A 15,452-nucleotide genomic window follows, 5' to 3' on the forward strand; every position below is an offset into this window, starting at 1 on the left:
CATCTAAATCAAAAACATCAGAAACACAGTGTATTAAGATACGGAAAAGCACTCGAACTCATCAATACCGATGATTTCTAAACAATAAGAAAAAAGAAGTTAGGTTTTGCAAATGTACATATTTTTTAAAATATGAAAAAGTTGCGTTCTGCAACAAACTTTCTATAAAATACGCATATTTGATATAAAATGATTGATTTTTTTGCATCTTGTAAAAAAGTAACATACATTTATTCGTTGAAAAGCAGTTGAATTGAAATTTAATTAACCTTGACTAGATTTTTATGAAGAAATAATCAAAAATTAATAGAAAAATTGACACGCTCACTATTTACAGAACCATAACCATCAATAAAACAATCAATTATTTTGAACAAATCAGATTCATATTTTGAGTTTTGTACTTTTCGAATTCTGTCTAAAAATGCTGAGCCAAGAGTTTGCGTAGATGCAAGTTTTTGATTAGAACTCAGATAATGTTTTTTGAACTTTTTGCGAACAAGTCGTTTCTTTGATACGCTTGGTGTTTTTTCTGCTCCTTTCCATCGTAAATTATGCTGAACTCCACAACTAAGCTGATTGAAGACTTCCCCACTTGATGTGACAATACTCGGAAAGAATCTGTGCTTGTACAATGTGTAAAGACAATCAATTTCTTGATATATGTATTGATATTTGTCTAATCTCTGAAGAATTTGGCTAAGGGATGTTCCAATTAAAATTATATGAAATTTGCAATTTCCCAAGGAACAGAAAGAATCGTGTGCAGAGACGCAATAATCTTGGGTTACTATGTATTTTTCGTAAAAATCGTTGGAAACAGAAATAAACAATGATTTACTATTATAATCTGAGTAAAAGCTGGGAAGAGCTTGACACATAGCAGCTGCCATTGGGAAAAACGATTTTTGCAGAAAATGGTGGAGTTTTATAGTAGTAGTAACGCCTACGCAGCCTCCATATAGGGAAATCCTTCCATATTTGGTACTACTTCCATATATGGAAATGGCGATGACTCATACTGCTTACTTCCATTTTCATTTAATCTCAAAGTCATTTCTCTCATTTCTCCTCATCTGATCAGTTTGTTCTTCAAAATGTACTCGAGAAAGTTGATAGTTCCAACTATATTGAATTTTCAAAAAATCAAAAAAGAATTGGGAGATTATTTTGGTTCCAAAAATCCTACAGGGGGAAAATATGCTTGGAACCGTGCTTTCAACTATTAAAAATAAATGATTTGGGACAATTTGAAAAGTCTCAACAAGTCTATCTTAATGAAAAAGAAGGCGAAGCAATATCCGCAATACGGAATACTGTTATTCACGATGTTGAAAATCTTGGACTCGTACCTATATATGAAGCCAAATCTGGCAGAGAATCAACTATGGATCAGGAGCTCGACATCTGTAATAGAGTATATGAAATAGCAACGTACAACATGAGGAAGGTGTATGTCACAATCAAGAAGTACAACGTGAGCAAGCCACCCTACATTCAGATTCGACTCTTCACTGCAAAGGAAAATGAAGACTTGAAGCAAGTTGCATATGTCAACTATACTTTGAATGAATTCAAAGAACTGTCCCAAATATTGGGAGACTTTATGTTTGTTGATAATTGTAAACCTCAGTAAAGCTTTGTGATGTTTTGCATGTTTGGTAATTGAGATATGATTGGTTCAAAACTATTTTTTCTCACTAAAATGTATATTTAGAGCTATAACATCTGAGGAAAAGTCAGACAAAACATACAATTTAATCGAAATTGACATAAAACACTAACCAATTATGAAATGATTTTCCAGTATTTGTTTACGAAATTACAGATAAATTTATTTAATAATTGTTTTCATCAAAATTTAGCTAAATTTTGCCTCAATTTAAGAAAATTACAAACAAGAATGTATATTTAGTTGAAAACATTATCATTATTTTTTTAAGATTTTTTGAATTTCATTGGTTGTTTTCAATTTTTTTCTGCCTTAACTTGAGGTTTTTATTGGCTACATGAATTTCCTTGAAACTAATTAGAATCTAAACAACTAAAAAATATTTACGGTGATTGTTACTACAAAATACTTTAAAAATGATAAAACAATTCAAAAAGCGTTTTCAATGTCTGAATTGAACATTTATCAGATTTTAAAATTGAACTACTCCAAAAAACTACAAGAGTGGTGGACAGATGAAGTTGATGGAGATTGTGTTAGTTTTAACTTGTATAGAAACACAGAAAGTTCAATAGTTTTGTTAAAAAGATGGAGAGGAGATTACAAAAAAGAAGCGTACTGTCAGATTTGAGTGGTCGATCAGTATAAAACAAAACAATGGAAGAGCCTATGAAACAAAAATTGGAGATAAGGAACATCAATTCGATTACTGTTTTGATTTTGATACAAATACAAAATCCAGATTTGTCAGAATATCTTTTGATCGTTTATCCAAATTTAATAGACTTCCGGTTGTTTATACTACAATATAGCAAAAAGAAAACGATAAAAACGTATATTTTGGTAATTTCTTTTTTCACTGGTTAGAAATAGCACAAATCGAAAAAATTTTGATCGAAATTTCAAAATTTGAATTGAATATCGAAAAAAACAATATGAATTAGACAAGAAATCTCATTTATCCCACTAGGTTATCAAACTTCAAATCTTGTTTATGTTGGAAAAATTCGATAACATTTATTGATTAAGAAGTTTCATAAACATAGTCTGGTTCTGATCTACAAAGTTTTTTAAAATCTGTGATTACTTCATTCTGATTGGTTATTAACACAAATAATGTCTGTGAAAGTATCCTCAAAATCTACAAATTTTAAAGAAATTGTTGAAAAATTCATGAAAAGAAGAGCTCAACTCTGATTGGTTGACATAAATTTTCTTGAAACCTTTGTGACCTTTGAAGCTCAACTCTGATAGGTTGACATTGAATTTGTTGAAAATTACATGACGATTGAAGCTCGATTCTGATTGGTTGAAATCAGAAAATATAAAAGTTTCCTTTAAATTAATGCTCGATTCTGATTGGTTGATACTTTTAAAAACTCCATGGTTAGATTGGATGATTTTTATTTCAGCTAGGCTAAATAGCATATCCATTCTGATTTTCTTTCTCGTTAAAAACAATTGGTTAATGAAATTGCTGTTTTTATTTACTTTTATTCTTTTTTGAGGCTATTCAACTCACCTTATCTAAAAAATTGGTACATTTTAAATCTCTATTTAATTGTTCATTACTATTGAGATGCCGTCACTCAATACAAACGAAAGAGTTGCATGTCTTGAATGTGGCAGGGAAAACACTCACAAAGATGCATCAAGACATCGTAGAACATGTGGTGTTTTGAAGTGTTCTAACTGTAATTTTTATACTTATAGCAGCGAGGAGCTCGCTAATCGTTTCAAGAAGAAGCATTCTCAGCATAATATTAATTTATGTGCTCAGCAGACTCCAAACACACTTCAGGGAAGGTAAATTTTTTTTTTAAAAACATAGAAATTACTATGATTATTAGTTTTTACTGAATCTGAAAAGTCTCAGCAATTGTAACAAATCTAGTCAAAAATTATGCAGTGTTTTCAGTACATTACCTGATCTGTCTTTTATTTTTTATTCAAAGGTTTTGTTTGATGTTAAAGACAGCAAAAATCGAGTTCAAATCGTCGTGAAGCTTTCCATGGAACTTGATCCGAAAACTTTGAATCAACAGTAAAAACTCCCTTGGTTGCAAGCTTGCGGAGACTTTGTTGTGATAAATTTGCAGTAGAGTGCATAACATTTGCTAATGAGTATTTAAGTATGCGCCTAAAATTTGTAAAACTTGGATATTTGGAAAACATCAACTAATTGAAAGGTTTTTTGTAGTTACTATTTTAAAGTTTTCCTTGTTTAGTGCTTTTAAAAGTGTTCATGGAGAAAGAATGTTTTTAAGCAGATAATGTGGTTTGTGGTAGAAATTTAGATTTAAAACAGCATTATACAGTTATGAGGCTGAGAAAATCCTTTAAAGGCTTTTAGTAGGGGATTTATGGTGTTAATTCAGCTTCGGATTATTGAACGTTTGTTGAAACGATACATTTTTCTATCTAAAATTCAATTTTTAAGTAAGAATTTGCCAAATTGGATTCATTTGGTAGATAGTAGATGAAGCAGAAACTGAGAAAATGCTAAAATGAGATAGAAACTCAATTTATTCCTTAGGAGTTTTGAGATAATTTTACTAAAATTTAGCTTAAAAAGTATATCTTGAGAAAAAATCCGACATAAAATTTTCAAAGTCTTATATTTATGCGTAATTCATTAGAAAAAATTGTTATCATTTGATATATAAGGTACTTTATATGAAAGATCAAATGTTTTGATGATAATTTTTGTTAAGCAAACCCAATTCGACATCTTTTGGAAGAAGATACATAAATCATCTATCAAAAACTTTTCTACATTTCCTTGAAAAGATCTACATTTCCTTGCTATATACAATACACAAAACTACATACATACACAATACTACATAGAATATACAACACTATATACAATTATTACCACATTTTTACTACATAGAGTTTTTTTCTTAATAAAAATTGGAAAACTACACAATTGATCCAGTTTGCACCTTGATTTGCTTTGCTAAATCAATTTTTTGAGAATCGCTCTTTCAGATTTTTTTTATATTGTAGATGTTAGGAACTAGGTTCTCTTGCGTATTTCCGGAGATTTTCAGATTATAACTAATAGAGCTGCTCCTAATTTGTTCTTAGATCGTAAAAATACACCTTTATATTCTCATTTTGTACATATATTTTTGAATGCTTTAACTAGCACCAATTCTTTCTCACTTGGATATTTTTGAGAAAATTTCCGTCATAAATTAAGAAAAAAAAGCGAGTTAATAACTGTTTTGCAAGAAAAGTGATAGTTATTGATACCAAAATGTGTATTTTTGCTTATATAGTTTACGATAGCAACTGAACAGGGGAACCTTGAGGACGATATTAACTTTTTTTATTGTAATAATCATACGGTATCAGTTCTAATTTCATCTCTGCCAGCAAATTGTTCGTTCAATTAATACTATTTTCCTCCTAAGTTGTCCAGTTTTGACTAAATATTTTAGTAAACTGTGTTCAATAGCGAAAACATGTATTAAACAGAAAGCAAGAATAACTTTAAAACATGGAAAAACTCTACGGAAAATCTTGAAAGTTATGTTGCAGAAGCAACAGAGAGATATCATCAGTTATGAAGAAGTTTTTGTTGAATTTGAGCCAATATCGAATAAATTTTTAAGAAACAATTATCCCATTTTAAACAGTTTTAGCAATAAACTGTTCCTTTTTTATCAATAATCAGAAATTTCTAATTTTTAACATAAAAAATTTCTCACAAGTTGTAATTTTTGTACAAATTTGGGTAATTCAATTAGAAAAAAAATGAGGAGGAGTTGAATCATGGAGTTTGATTTAGAAATTTCATAGAATATTGCCCTTAATGTTCATTTGAAGTGAGATTCCTAAAAATAATCCCTGAACTGGACAAAAAAAAGTTAAAAACCAAAATAAAAGGTTCGACATGGAAAATTTCATGTAAATTTGATTAATTTTCATTTTACCTTCTCAAAAATTACGACTAATTTCACTGTTTTCCGGAAGTTTCAATATTGATTCTGCTACTATGAACCTTCTTTTCAGTGTTTAGAGCATTGTATAACCAAATTTTCAGCTCAAATTAAGGTAAACTTCATTATATTTCAATATTTTGAGAAAAAATTGTGGAAAAAGACATTTTTTTTTTCAAAGTTTTGTATCATTGTCCCAACATAATGCCAAATAAAATACAGTCTTAGCTTATTTTTAAAATCTATACGTAAAAGTATGTTTAAAACTAGATCAAAAGCAACAATACATTAGCCAAAATTATGAGATTTCTGCAATTTTTTCCAAATACTTGAAATTTTTGCAATTTTTTCCAAATACTTGAAATTTTTGCAATTTTTTCCAAATACTTAAGTTTTTTGCAATTTTTTCACAAAAAATTTGATTTTTTTCGAAACTTCAGTAGTTTTCAGCATTTTTTCAAGTAGATAGAAATAAGATTATCTAATAAATTAGGTAAAATAATAGCTAATCTTATCGTGTTTTTCAATTTTTTTGATCAAAATTCCAAGTTTTTGCACATAAACTCTTACCATTGACTTACCATCCACCAAAAAAACTAAATATATAATCTTAATCCTACAATATACACGTAATTAACAATTAATTGTTCCCAATTAGGTAACGCGCGCCGAGATTTTTGCGAAAAAAATAAACATTTCCACACAAAAACGTTTTTCTTTCTCTTACCATCACACTGAAACCTTACCATCGGTATTCCCTATCTTAATACATTGTAGACGCTATACCCAATCTTAATACATAGCATGGAAGACCGGAAATCTATAACGTATCTTAATACATGGGGTCTTCCATGCACCCCCCACAGCCCCCCCCCCCCCCCCCCCACTTAACCTCCAACATCTACTACTCTTGTGAATTATAGAATCTTGCTAACTCAAAAAATAAAGGATGTTTCTTGATAAATTCTGTTTTGTTGAGTTATTTGATACATGGAACACATTTAAATTTGTTACTTTTTTGGTTTTTCAGAGTAGATGTTTCAGATAATACCCAGAAGCTGTCATTTTTCTGATGGATTGAGCAAAATTATGTGCTTAGTTTAGTGTTCAAGATATAGAGAAGAAGTATCATGACACCGCCAGAGTCTCTTTGTTATTTTTGTTTGCTACTGCACCGTTGAGTTTCACATCTGGAACCTGATTTAAACTACATTTTATGATTGGATAAATGAGATATTTTACCACTGTAAAGTATTTAATATTAACCAATCATGACCCATCTAACTAACAACCCACTTATTTGTAAGTGCTGAAATTACTTGTAATTTCAGCACCAGAGAGATTTGAATTTAACTTAGAACTTAGTTGCCTCTCCGAGAGAACTTCAGCAGCCGCAATAAACCAGTATACCCTAGATCTATTGAGCCTAGCAGAGACTAGTTAAACAACCTGAGACTAGATAGTATAAGAGTAGGAATAGGATCGGTATTAGACTAAGAAGTTGCACGAATCTATCCGGCCGAAAATAAGATAGCGTGACGAGCAGACGGTGTACCCTATCCGAAATTACTCTATGAGTTAACCACATCGAACAAGACCTTAATAGCTTAGAATTAACCAAAAATAGATTAGAATTTAGACAAAACATTTTTAAAATGTTACACGACGATAATTTAATCGAAATGTCTCTACGACTCAATAGATCAAAGCCAATATTCCGAACGATAAGAGAACTACCCGGAATTGGAAGAAGACCTCGAACCAGAGACGACATACGACAGAATAGAAACTTACCAAATAGTTATATGATAGTACGGCAAAAGTCAACACAGACTTTTTTATTTAGAATTTTATTAGCAATGAATTAAGATTTTCATTTGCAAACATAAAATCTTGAAGCCAATCTTCATGCTCATTACAGGCGCTAAACAAGATATTAATATACAATAACGATTGATAAAAAGATCTCAGATCGTTTTCCTAATATTCTGCAGTATTATATAAAACATGTTTGGAAAATATTTATTGAAAATCAAAACAAAAATTAGTAGCATGACAATAAACTGTTAGTAATCATAAAATCATCAGTTGTCCCAGCTTCATCACCTAAAACATAACAGCAATCATAAGCTCACTAACATCATAAAAACACTAAATCTTTTCTTAAATAAAATTAAACCATTTTAAACTTAAATTCATTTAATCTTAAAATCAGATCATCAAGGCTTATCCTTGGATCTTAATTAATTTTCTATTTAATTAAATTTACAAAACATGATCATCAAGGCTTATCCTTGGATCAAAAAGAACAATTTTGTTCTCCCCCACCCACTTAGCTAGTGTCTAACGACCTCAAACGTCGATTCACTATCCAACCCTTTCAAAAAACCCAAGACTAATAAAAAATTTTGAACAAAACTAATCATTCAAATTAGGATAAACAGTGAAGTACTTCGGTTATTCATCCTTCACTTGAACCCTCCTCTTACCAGACCCAGGATAAATCATAGACTTAGTAAGTTTAAAATAGTATCTAACGAACTACTCGCGTTCTAATTATACCTGAACCTTGTGGATCGATTTACTATTCTCCAACCCTTGAACACAATCACTACCCCTAAGTAAGATTAAGTAAGTTAACACCTTAGCTTATACTAGCCACGAGAAAGTAAAAAATCATTCTTCGGAATCGATATACTTTTCTCTCCAACCCTGAACAAATAGACCCAGGTTAAGCTAACCAAAAAATCGTAAGGACTAACAATTTAAGAAAATAGAAATAATCTAACAACTTTTTGCATCCGTCATCCTAAACCTTATGTCATTTAAAAACCTAGGAAACAAACAAACAATCTTTTTACACATTTGTGAAATAGATAACAAAAAATACGACCTTGTAATCACACCTCATACACAAACAGTTGGATATATTAGAACAAAACGACAAACACTAAAAAAGAAAATAATAACCAAACAAAGACAAATAACACGAAAAAGATTTTCCAAAAATAGAAACGCTTTTTCAGAATCAGAAGCCAGCAATTTAGACGAACTTTATAAATTAAAAGAATCTATAGATAAAAATTGCCCCATTCACGATCAATTATATTTTTCCGACTCAGAAACAACTTCGAATTCATCAAAAAGAGGAAAAAGACGAACAAAAAAGCAATATAAACACAAACCAGTACACTTATATAACTGGAATCAACCAATTAGACACATCGATAATTACCTATTAACAGTCATTAAACGAAAAAATGAGCCAAACACACACTCCAAGTGAAGATAGTCCAGATGATGACGATATCTTCCCCTTCCTCGTAGATGCACCCACTGATAGAGGACAGCATATACTTTGCAAGAATTTCCTACTAAATTTATTTGAACCCGGAATCAGCCCATGTAAAGCAGAGTTTCCAGATGTAAAGATCAAAAGACAAATTATTGATCACTATCTGAAAGATATATGTAATTTGACACAACAATACGGAATCTACACCATAGAATTCAGCTCACCAAACCCGAATCACCGCAAATATGTAATTCAAACAGACGACCTTGATTTAGAATTTTCAAAAGTATTCTCAGAATACAAAAAAAGCATACAATATCATAACTCACAAAGAGCAAACTCCATATTCACTAATGAAGTTTTTGCTATAATATATAGTTATATCTCAATATTAGAAAACGAAATTCCAATCCCAAGTGTCTCACCGACAGAGACATCTAAACATATAAAGGTACGACATGAAATCACACTATTTTCAACTTTTCTACATATAATTAAGGAAAATTTTACTAAAGACGATGTTTCACAACATACAAAACATGACTTACAAAAAATTTTGGCATGGTTTATAATAGATTATTTCACACATAATATAGATTTAATTTCACAAGCAAGAAAAAATTTCAGACCTCAAAATTCAAACGATGATACCGCCATCACAGAACAGTCAGACTACGTTTGGGACCCCGAATGGTCTCATTATGCATTTATAAATATCCCACAACCAATTGCAAGTCAAGCAATAAGTACAATATCTTATACCAGAGATTATGTAAGAGTAGTACCATTAACCATTGATGCAACACCATTAAACTACAATACATTTTTACCCGATACGCGAAATAACAGCTTAAACTCGACCGTCATACACAATGAAAACCCTAATGGAACTAGGAACCTCACTCAACAAGATATTCAGACACCATCACACTTCATAAATGAAGAAATTGTCCAAACAACAACAACTACACAACAAAGTATTTCACCAATACGTCCAAATTTAACAACACCAAGAAATACAACCACTTCACAAGCACAGGTAACCTTACAATCAACCGTTAAACCTTCGGTTGCTCCAAAATATTCACAAATGGATTATCAAACATATAGACCCATGACAATACCGTCAAAAACACGCAGAGCGTTCACAAGAAACACTTTTGCGGAACACAATTATAATTACGCACATTCATCAAAAACAAACTATACCCCACGAAAAAATAATAATAATCAGATAAGATCTCGATATTGGGATAACCCAATGGCAACAACCAACTCAGTAAATTTTCAAACTAATTCACATCCTCCACAGGATCGTAGTGAAAATTACCCATTCTTTCAACAGAATAAAAATAAAAAGCAAGCATCTCATCAAACGGATTATTTATCCTCTGATGATGATTATTTACAACCAGATATATTTGCACCATACACTCAAGAATATCGTGGACAAGGAGTACAAAAACCGTATACATATCATAGAATTTTTTCTCCAAACCCAACAGATACACAAAATCAACAACCAATGCAAATGCAAAACCCAATTAATACACGATCTTTTTAACCAATTCAGCCACAAAACCAAATGATTACACACTCGTATCAACCAACACAAATGCAAAATGAAATACCACTTCCATATTACCTTCAACAACACGAAATAACAAAAAATCAACTTTCAAATTTTTCACAAATGCCAAATGCAGCAGAATCATTACAAATGACAATGAATCCATACCTTATGGGTGGATCATCAATAACATCAAACAAACCATTAATGGTATTCACAGGAACAGACCCTGAATATTCTGTAGAAGATTATTTAAATGCAGTAACAGCAAATTTAATTTTAAATATAGGACCTGAACCAATTAATACGCCACTACATCAAAATTGGATACATCGACGCACAGCGTTGATACAGACAACCTTAGACGGCGCAGCCCAAAAATGGTTTTCAGTATTGCCTATAGAAATAAAATCAAATTGGAAAAGATTTACACAAGAACTTTCAAAAATGTTTGACTCCGAAAGAAACAAACAACAACAAAGAGTTTTTTGTAATGAAATTCGCAGATTACCAAATGAAACCATCAAACAATTAGCAGTACGTATCGAAACACTAGTTCGAAAAGCATATTCATTAAATACACACGACTATAAAAACACAAAAATGACAGAAATCTTAATGATGACCTTAACACCTCAATTAAGGAAAATGGCAATAAAAAAGAGAGCATCCCATCCCTCCTCAATTCGAGAGCCCGATTTAGATTTTCGAAAACTAGTAGACAAACTAGAGCAAGCGGAAATCACAATGAAACTTGAAGAAACAGAAAATCTGAAATTACAATATGTTAATCGAATTGAAACAAATACCACAAATATCAATAATAAACAGGAATCAGATACAGACCTCGTTGAAAAAATCACTGAAATACTCAATATTTACGAAAAACACCCAAACTTTAAAGGCAAACCATCTTTCAAAAAATGGTGTAATTATTGCCGACGATACGGACATAGTATTTCTGAATGTAGACAAAAACAACAGGACAATCAAAACAAACCTCAAAAATATAAAGAACCGAATAAATCATTCTATCAATACATGAAAAAAGATCAAAATCTACCGAACAAAAGTGTATACAGCAACAACAGTTCAGGAAAACCACTTCCGAACAATACCAATTACACGAGAACTCAATCACCATATAACTCAAGTTATAGAGGAAGATCACCAGAACGAAGAAATACACAAAATTCGTCACAAAATCATTACAATAGACCAAATAGTCGAAATAACTACTCTAGATCAAATTCAAACACAACACAATTTGTTTCTAGATCTAATTCCCAATCAAGGAATAATTACTATCCACACAATCAATCACGAAACTCATCATACAATAGAAATAGAAACTACTCCAATAATCGAAATAGAAGTTATTCAAACAACCGAAACCAGAATTACCCGAACAATCGATCAAGGAATAACTCATATAATAGATCAAACTATAACAGACCAAACAATAATTATCAAAACAGATCACGAAATAATTCACAAAATTGACATTCAAGTTAAAATAACCGTTATAGAAATTATTCCCAATCACCACACAGGAATAATAACCATTATAATAATTCTAATAATCGCCACAGAAGTAGTACACCTAAACATCAAAGAAATATTAATCAAGTATCAAATCCAGAAACAACATCAGACCCCCCAGGTATTGATGACACAGGAAATAACGAACTACAACTAAATCAAATAAACTGTGAATCATCAGATTCAGAAAGTGATACAAAAAACACTATCTCCATAAATATAATAGCAGTCGAAAATGACTAAGAACCTATTATATATGAACAACCTTTTTCATCACATATATATGAAAATCAATTAGAACTCCTTCACAATTATTATATTGAACCCATCCATTCTACACAAACGGCACAAGAAACTAACGAAATCAACACTACAAATCAATCGAATGAAAATAATAAAACAAAATGCTTGAATACAAATCACATTTATCAAAATATACAAAAAGAACAACCCAAAGAAAAAATTTGGACAATACCATTTCTTTTAGAAAGTCCAAGAAACAAAGAATTTCAACCACCAGATCTTGAAATTGATTTTTTAATTGATTCAGGAGCAGAATCAAACATAATAAACATTCCCACATGGAATGAGATAAAATCAAAACTAACGCCTCTTGAAACATCCAGTAAACTAGCAACAGCACAAGGATCAACATTGGTAAACTATGGAAAAATTCAATTATTTCTTCTCCCCACAAGAACAATAGAGCAAAATAAAATTTTAAATAAACCATTTAAACAAATATTCCATATCACTGATATTAAACACAATATTATTGGAATACCATTTATCTCTAAATATATACCAACAATCAACATTTTGAATAGTAAAATACTAATCAAAGATAAATACACAAAAACAAAACACACATCCCTAACATTTTTTCAAAGATTAAATAAACAACCACCATTCTTTTCAAAATTTTATCCGATATATAATCAACAAAGAAAACACCTGAAACCACTATCAGGAAACATATATAATTTTTCAATAAAACAAGTTCACCAATATGATAAAAAACAAAACAAACAACAACTCTATATGTCAGATTTTGAATTCAAACCTATCCATAAGTTTTTCAAAATCACAATTTCATCCATAAAATATTTGAAAAACTCGAATTCAGATATTATTTCTCTACATGTATACAACAATACACCCTATCAAGTAACATTACCTTTAGGACTTTTAGGCTATTGCGAAACCAACGCTACGATATCACCAATACACGAAAAAGCATACCGCGTAAATAATATACTCCAATTATTAGATATTTGTCAATCCACAATTCTTAATGAAGAATTATCCATAAATAATATAATAAGTAATGAAAAAAGAAATACAGATTATTTCACAAAAACCCCATATTTCAAACCTACATTCAACATAAATAACTATACAGAGAATCAACAGAAATTTTTAACAATGTTTAACTTTCAACATTCACAAATAACACAAGACGAATTTGATAAATTAGCCAAACAGCTAATAAAATATTCATCAGTCTATGCAACATCTAACTTTGATGTTGGCAAAATCAGCTCATCACTACACCTTCCATTAAAACCTGACGCAGTTTTCAAAAAACAAAGAGCAAGTAAAGTACCAATTCACTTACATGATAAAGTAAACAGATTACTCGATATTTTAGAACAATACAATATTATCTCACCGGTAAACAAAGAAGAACAACCAAAAGGTAACACATTTATCAACCCTGTTATCATCCTAGCAAAAGGAGAATCATTAAAAATAGTTCTAGACGCTAGATACCTTAATTCACTAATAGACGAATCAAAATGCAATTGGCCTATTGAACCAATACAAGTTATTTTAACAAAAATAAACGGAAAATACTTTACAACCGCAGATATGAATAGTGCATATAATCAAATGCCACTAGATGAACAATCACGACGCTTAACACAATTTGTTATTGGAAATCAGCAATACGAATTCAACCGCCTATTCTATGGAATATCCATAGGACCAGCAGCATTTTCAGCTTTTATGAGCAAAATTTTTCGACCACTAATACTCAAGAAAAACGCAATCACCTATTTAGACGATGTTTTTATGCAATCACAGACAAAAGAAGAAATGTTCAATGTTTTAGAACACTATCACAAAACACTTCAGAACGAAAATCTGAAGGCCGCCCCCGATAAATCACACTTCTTTTTAACACGAGTTAAATTCTTAGGACACAATATAGAAAGAAAAACAATCACTCCATTAAAATCACGCATTGATGCTATTCAAAAGCTCCAACCACCAACAAACAAAAAGAAAATCCAAGAATTCCTTGGAATGTTAAATTTTTTAAGCAAATATGTCTATAAAATGCAATTATACCTAAGACCATTCTATAATATACTTAGACAACAAAATAATTTTGAATGGAACACAGAACATCAAGCACGATTTGAAGAAGTTAAAAAACTCTTAACTGAACAAATTCCGATTACAATTCCAGATCCAAATCAACCATTCTATGCAATGTGCGATGCTTCGAATTTTGGCATCGGCGCAGCATTATTCAATCACACAATGGTACAAACAAAATGAACCTTATATCAGCAAATTCTCGACTATTCACTCAAGCAGAGCTACGACTCTCAACTCTAATGAGAGAATGTACAGCTATAATATATACACTAACAGAATATGAATTTCTGATACTTGGATCAAAACACCCAACAGTTCTATTCACAGATCACAAACCAATCATTTTTCTCTTTACACAAAAATCTAATCCAAATCACCGAGTTTATAGATTTCAACTAATTCTAATGAAATTCCCAAACTTACATATAGTTTGGACAGCAGGAAAGAATCTTGTATTACCAGACACTTTAAGTCGCAATACACCACCTGAATTACTTACACGTAAAACTACAGTTGAAATACCCAAAAATATAAAATTTTACCTTGCAGAAAACGAAACATCACCCCGACTAGAATGCAAATATGCAGTAAAAACTGACGTTGAACAATCACAGATAAACAATCTACAACACTTGACAATCTATTTAGATTGCCAAAATAACCACTACGAAGTTGGTTTACTTGGAACATCAACTTTCAAACCAATTCCATACTCACAATGGATAAGAAATAACACCCAACAAAAAAGAGTAAAACAACACCCACATAAAAAATACCTTTTTCCATTAATTGAAAAGAAAATCTAACTGATAAAATAAATTTATCAGGACCACAAACAAACGATTCAAAATACACAATAAATCAAGTTTTTGACCTCCTTGACCCACTTGATACAATTCCTTTATCTAAATTAGAAATTTAAAACATTTTTCTCCCCCCAACAGATAAAATTACAATTAAAACTTTGAAACAATATCAAAATCTTGACCCAGTAATTAGACAACTAAAATCATGGCACAAATATAAAACTAAACC

Source organism: Symsagittifera roscoffensis, chromosome 3, assembly GCF_963678635.1.
Source record: "Symsagittifera roscoffensis chromosome 3, txSymRosc1.1, whole genome shotgun sequence".
Lineage (NCBI taxonomy): Eukaryota > Metazoa > Xenacoelomorpha > Acoela > Convolutidae > Symsagittifera > Symsagittifera roscoffensis.